Source organism: Jaculus jaculus, chromosome 3, assembly GCF_020740685.1.
Source record: "Jaculus jaculus isolate mJacJac1 chromosome 3, mJacJac1.mat.Y.cur, whole genome shotgun sequence".
Lineage (NCBI taxonomy): Eukaryota > Metazoa > Chordata > Mammalia > Rodentia > Dipodidae > Jaculus > Jaculus jaculus.
Window position 1 is genome coordinate 108,025,621 of NC_059104.1, and position 7,184 is coordinate 108,032,804.

Sequence of the window (7,184 nt, forward strand, 5' to 3'; positions counted from 1 at the left end):
CAGAATATTTATCATGAATATCAGCAGCTTAAAATATGATGAACAGATGTGCAGACAGTAGTGTCATTCCACTGGGTTTCAAAATGGTCAGAAGAAGTCATAGAACACTGACATTTAATGATAACATGTTTAAAAGGGTTGATTCCATTGGAGAATGGCTGTTTTACATTATGCTAGGCTCCTGTTATCTAGAAAGTAAAAAATACTGATCCTCAATACTCATAAGGCTCCTCATGGTTGGTATTTTTCTGTCAGAGGACAATAATGGTTATTCATCAGGAACACCCATGAGTTCTTGTATTATAACTAAGCCCTTGACATTTTACCATAGCAAGCAAGACACCCCCATTCATTAATAAGTGCACCATCAGTTGACAGTTACTTTGTGTCCTTCTAGGTGATCCAAAGGAGGATGAAATTACTCCATCCACAACTGAACATACACAGACCCATTATGTCCAGGTAATACAGCTTTTTCTTTTGCAAAGCTAGAAAGTATACTGTCATAATTCCTTTATTTTTTGTAGATATCATATATGAACAGTGAGGTTTATAATGTACACTATAGTTATTAGAGTGTTTGCCTAGGAATGGGGTGATAGAAATTTACCAACTCACCCTTGAATTCAAGAGTCTTTACAAATGCCAGTGCAGCTTGCACACTGCATATTCTGTTATCTTTCTTTGTCTAGAGCATTTATATTTAGATTAAAATTTGAGTTATTTTTACTCAAATGTGGACAGGCTTATTTTGTATGTTCAAAAACTGCATGTATGTTTTGTCTACATATGCTCTACTGAAAGTTCTATGGTTTGAATAGAGTTATAGGTATTCCTTGAGGTCAGTGTGGTGGAAGATTCTTATGTCCAGTATGTGGTATTGATAATACCTTACAGTCATGAGACCCAGCGTAGACAATGGGAATATACAGACACCTCACCTGCCCCTTTGGAACTGAGGAAGTTCAACCAAGAACAAGATGTTTCTAAGTTTCTCTATAATGTAGCTATGTATCTTAGGAACTCTCAATGAAGAACAAATAGAGAAATCACTGCTGTGAAACAGCATAAATTTCAAAAGTACTCTTTTTCACAAAGTACCCCATATCACATGCCTTTTGGCTTCAAGACAGAAGAGACTAATACAGTCTTGGACTGGATGTTCTTTTCTATAGTGGATCCCATTTTCCCATGTCACTGTGAGATCCAAAGAATCTGAGCAGAGAACGCAGCTTGCTCTGGAAGTCTGATTGTTTCTTCCTCTCTCCATTATAGGTTGGATCAAGGAACGGGAGATTGCGTATGTATTCTGAAATTACTTTCTGAAGACTTGTTTTAAATAAGAATGGTGTAAATATTGATTCTTTTATCTGGTTTACCACTATGATCTGAGCCTCTGCTGGGAAGGAGTAGTGAGAGTATCCAGGGACTCCTGGATTCAGTGGATTTCCTTATATTTGGTTTCTGATTTTGTGAGTGGCTGTGTATCTATATATAATTTTTTCCCTCCCCCTGAGGACATGAATTTTTTTCCCAATACTCAACCCAATTTCCAAAGTTAATTTCTCAAGAAAGAAAGAAACTCACTATATGGACCTACATTAATTACTTCCAATTTCAACCCAAATACATGTATGGTAGGTTTATTTCCCTGTGTACCCTTCCACAGTTGGATAAACCAATACACAGAGGTAAGTGACCAGGCTCACCAACTGTGGGGTACAAAATCCGCAAAAGATTCCCAAACACGTGTTCCAATATTGCTCTTAAAATACACCTCTGTTTATCCCACCAGAAGTTTAGTAGTCACTGTGTAAGAGTTCTAGGCCATCAGAATTGGTTATATAGCTCATTTGGTAAAGAACTTATTTTGTATGTAGGGAGCTTATGTTTCACTTCCCAATGTTACAGAAAAAAAAAAAAAACTCTAGTAGTTTTATGCATTCCAGGGATATTCCAGTTTACAAAGATCCCAAACACTATCATGATTGCCTCAGTGGTCATGAGAGAGGCTGGGTGTGGTGACACACATATTTATTCCCAGCAATCAATGGTTGGTGCAGAGGTTAGAGGATCACCATGAGTTCAAGGCCAGCCTGAGACTGTGTAAGAAATTCCAGGTCAACATGATCTAGAGTGAGACCCTATCTCAAAAAAACAGAAGGAAAAAGAAAAGTTGAGATAGCATTCACCTGCAGACATTCACAAGTGAGTGATATAAAATCCCAGGTTCTTCTGGTAGCTCATGGCTTTTTAAAAATGGGAGACAGTCCACATCAAAATGTGGTAGGTGTCATAGTTGAATTTCTAGCCTGGCTCAGTATTTTACATTGTTTCATTCCTTGGAATGTATATTTCTGAAATTTATATATTCACATGATTATATTGTAGGATCACAATATCAGTCCTTTTTTGAGGGAACATGCTCCCTTTTGTACATGAAAGTGAGTGAAAGAAAGAGAGAGAGAATTGGCATGGCAGAGGCTCCAGCCACTGCAATTGAACTCCAAAAGTGTCTGCCCTTGTGCGCATGTATGAACTTGTGCACATGTGTCACTGCGCATCATGGGACCTGGAAAGTCAAATGAGTTCTTAGACTACATAGACAAGTGCCTTAACTGCTAAGCCATCTCTCCAGCCCATCAGTCCTTTTTTTTTTTTTTTTTTTTTTTTTTTTACGTAGGGTCTCACTCTAGCCCAGGCTGACCTGGAATTCACTATGGAGTCTTAGCATGGCCTCAAACTCATGGCAATCCTCCTTCCTCTGCCTCCTGAGTGCTGGGATTAAAGGCATGCGCCACCATGCCCAGCTCCAATCAGTCCTTTTTAAACTATAACATCCACTATGTTTCTATAACCAGTCTTTACCCAGTTTCTCAGAAGCCCTGGAAACACCTTATATTCTTTTGTCTTTTTCATAATGTCAGTCAGTGGGAACCAGAGTTCATCTTTTCCATGCTACTCTGTTTTACTAATCCATATATATTTCAGATTCTGCCTTTCTCACTAATGAGTGCATATGGATTGAAAGGTGTTCAACTATTTACCCCTGCGTGGAAATCATGTTTGATTCCAGTTTAGGTGACCATAGTTAACACTGGTATTGCTGCTAACTTCTTCTTGTTGGCATGGGGAGGGAGGACACACCTGACAAAAAGCGGCTCATGGGAGGAGGGTGTTTGTTTCAAGCTTACAGTTTTTTTGTTCATTTTTTTTTTTTTATTTGAGAGCGACAGACACAGAGAGACAGATAGAGGGAGAGAGAGAATGGGTGCGCCAGGGCTTCCAGCCTCTGCAAACGAACTCCAGACGCGTGCGCCCCCTTGTGCATCTGGCTAACGTGGGACCTGGGGAACCGAGCCTCGAACTGGGGTCCTTAGGCTTCACAGGCAAGCGCTTAACCGCTAAGCCATCTCTCCAGCCCTCAAGCTTACAGTTTTGAGGGAAAGTTTCATCATGGTAGGGAAAGCATCACACAGCAGACACTGGGCATCACAACCCGTCATATCAGCTGGAAGAGAGCAGAAAGAATGATCTAGCTCTGATCACCAAGTGACTAGACTAATAAATCTCAAAATCCAGCCCATAGTTTCACAGTTCCTCTACCAAGTCTCCAACCTCTGAGAGACTCCACCAACTGATCATGGAAGATGAGGCTTAATCACAAACATATGAGGATCTAGTGGGCATTTTACATTCTGATTCCACAGTTGGTGTCTGAATCCTCAGGAAGATTTTCTGTGGACAAAACCCTTCATCTCGACTGGACAAATATATTACATCACTGACATTTCATTCCATAGGTCAAATATGTTTGGGTTTATAAGTATTTGTTATGTTCCTTCACTGATATCATTGGGACCTGGTACTTTCTTTTGGAAATATCATTCAGTTTGCTCAAATATATGGCCTTATTCAGATTTTCCCCTGTGTGAGCCTTGAGGGGATAAGTCCTTCATGTATGTCCATCTCATCTAGGTAAAATTATGGCTACAGCCAGGTGTTGTGGTGCATGTCTTTAATCTCAGCACTTGAGAGGCAGAGGTAGGAGGATATCCATGAGTTCAAACCCACCCTGAGAATATATAGTTAATCCCAGGTCAGCCTGGACCAGAATAAGACCCTACCACAAAAAAAAAAACAAAAAAAAATGGTTATAAAACTCTTTAAACTATGCCTTTTTATGCTCTCCATAGTCATGAGATCAGCTGTGATGGCCAGTGTATCTGTGTGGTTGAGGTTTCCTGAGCTCAGGGCTGTCAAGGGTCTGCAGTGTGCTGGCCTTATGTTCCCTGTGACAGTGGGAAAATACATGTTTCTTGCTTCAGTGGCATTTGGAAGTGGGGTTATGTGGCCTGATTTTATTGTATTAATTATGTTTATTTTCTAATTACACACACACACAGATATATATATGTATGTATGTATGTATGTATGTATGTATGTATGTATGTATATTTGGTGTTTTGAGGTAGGGTCCCACCCTAGCCCATGCCAACCTGGTATTCATTTGGTAGTCTCAGAATGGCCTTGAACTTTGTGTTCGTCCTACCTCTTCCTCCTGAGTGCTGATTAAAAGCAAGCACCAACACACTGTCTCAAAACTCATATTTTTTAATTCCTCGTGTTTGAATTACTCTATGGTTTAACATTCCCTTATTAAATCTTTAAATTGTAACTATTTTTAGTGTACATTTTTATGTAAATTAAATTTTAATGTACATTTCAGTTCTAAACACGTATATCTGCAATGTTTTTGTTGCATTCAATTAATTCTAAATTTTTATTTTCTTCAGGTCAATATATTCACAGAGTTTTTTCATCTTTCAACTTGCGTGACTATCCCTTTACACAGTGCACTTCTGTTGGTAAGTGTTTTCAACTCCATCTCTTTGTCAGTTTGTCATTATGACACATATTGGTCTGATACTATAAGCACATGTGGCAGTAATGTACTGGTACACTTGTTTGAGACTGTATTTGTTGTATTGCTTTGAGTTAGGTCTGAAATATTCCAGACATAGAAAGTAGTAGTGAGACATCTATCATTCAGATCCAGTAATGACAGTTCTTCTGGAAATGAGCTCTGAGAAGTACATAACAGTTCTCCTGTGCATGTGTCTTCAAGGTTTGTATTTTTCCACGACAGGGCTGCTACTGTTTAGTCTAATTCTCAACCTAGAGAGTGGAGGATGGCGCAGGAGAGGTTAAGACACCATCAAGCATCTTGATCATGCATCATTCTTCCTACAGTATATAAGAGTTGGTTATTTTCCAGAGTCCCCAAATATCTATGATGTGTTGTGGAGGGGAGACTTTTTGGCAGTCTTTTTTTTTCACATTCACAGATGTCACTCTGTTGGCTTGAATACTCTTAGATCACAATCTTTGTGAAAATATTCTTTTTTATTAATTAGTTTTGTATTCAGCAAATACAGTTAGTTTGGTACCATTACTAGGCTCATCTGTGACCTACCTCATCCCCTTGGCCCTTCCTTGTTGAGGTATATGGGTCATGCATTGTGGAGTTAGCCCACAATTATGGGTAGGATAAATGTCTCTGCATATCATGACCCAACATGTGGCTCTGACATTCTTTCTGGGCCCCTCTTCCACAAAATTTCCCTGAGCCATGTTGCATTCATTTTTGGTCTGCTTCAGTGGTTCAGAGATGTTGGGGGCCTCTGGGTCTCTGGCTCTCTAATTTGGTAGGAGTTGACTTTTTTCTGTGTTGATCTCCTTCACCTTTGAGCTGGTACCCAGTTCACCAGGAAAACAGCACCCTTGCTTGTTTCGCCAATTTTTCTTAGTTTCAGCTGGGGCCCTTTTGAGGTATGATGGGGTGGCTCTCTCGTTAGGATCTACATCTATCTGAAAAAGAGAAGCACATTCTACAACGGAGAGTAAGTTAGCACCAGGACAAATGAGATAACCCTTACTTTTTATAGCGAATTTAATAGGTGTAGGCCCTCTTGCAGCCCACGATTGAAGGTAGCTTGATAATGGACAGTGGGCTTATGTTTGGATATGGTTCTGACTTGTTTCCCAGCTCCAGCTATGGGTCCTGTACCACTGAGGGGATCAGTTAGCCGAATCAAGAGCAGTTGGTTCCTCACCATGGCTGTGTGCCACTCTTGCACTTGTGTGGGCATCATAAAAGGTTATTTGCTGCTAAGTAGGTTAGACCATTAAATGCTTGGACAGATATTGGTCATTTTCCCCCAGTTGCCCATGTAGCACCTTCTGGCACTAGACGTGCTGACTGTCTGGGGACTGACTCTCTTCCAGCTTCCAGCCACGCCATTCCATTTTACATGTCTACCACATAAGGTGTCTTCAGCAGTAGGGTCTTACCACTAACCTTTGGTGGGTTTGTGACAATATTCTAAGGAGTTTCTGATTAGATGTCACATAGTATGAATTATAATTCGCATATCTTCATGGCTTTAGAATATAACCCATTGGAGCTCAAAACTGATCATTATGAGTGTAGGACATTTACACTAATTTCTGTTATCTTTCCTTTTCAACAGCAGAATGCCAAAGGATAAGTTTCTCATTTCTTTGCTCCTTCTTTTTTAGTGTCTGATTTCACTGACAAGGTTTCTGGATTAACTACTCAATCTAAGCTCTACTGCACAACCATAAACCTCCAAAAGTATTATAAGTAAAATGTGAGCCATTGTGCCAATGACTAAGTTACTCTGTTGTGTTCCTAGATGTAGCAGACAGCTCTACAGAAGTGCAACACTTGGACAAGAAAACCCCAACTGAAGTAAGTGAAAAGGTCAAGCAACATTTCCTTGCCTGAAATTACAATGTTGCTTAATTTCTTGTTTTTGGTTGAGGTTGATATAAAATATGACACCAAGCATTACAGGTACTCAAAGATAGCAGATCAAGTTTTGTGGAATAGGAGACTAATCAATACCAACTATTCTCTTATGCAAATGGACATTTGGAAATGGCAGCATCAGGTTACACACCATACCCTAAGCCTCCTCCTATTTGGAATCTGTGTCTTCTTCTATAATGAAGTATTTCGAATTCATGACATAAAGAGAGTTAGAGATATGTTCTCCATGCAGATATCATAGGTTCCCAATAAAGTATCCTTGTTTTGTAAAGGTTTCACTTTTTCACTGCTTCTTGGATGTCTTCTATATAAGGAAGGGAAGTGATAC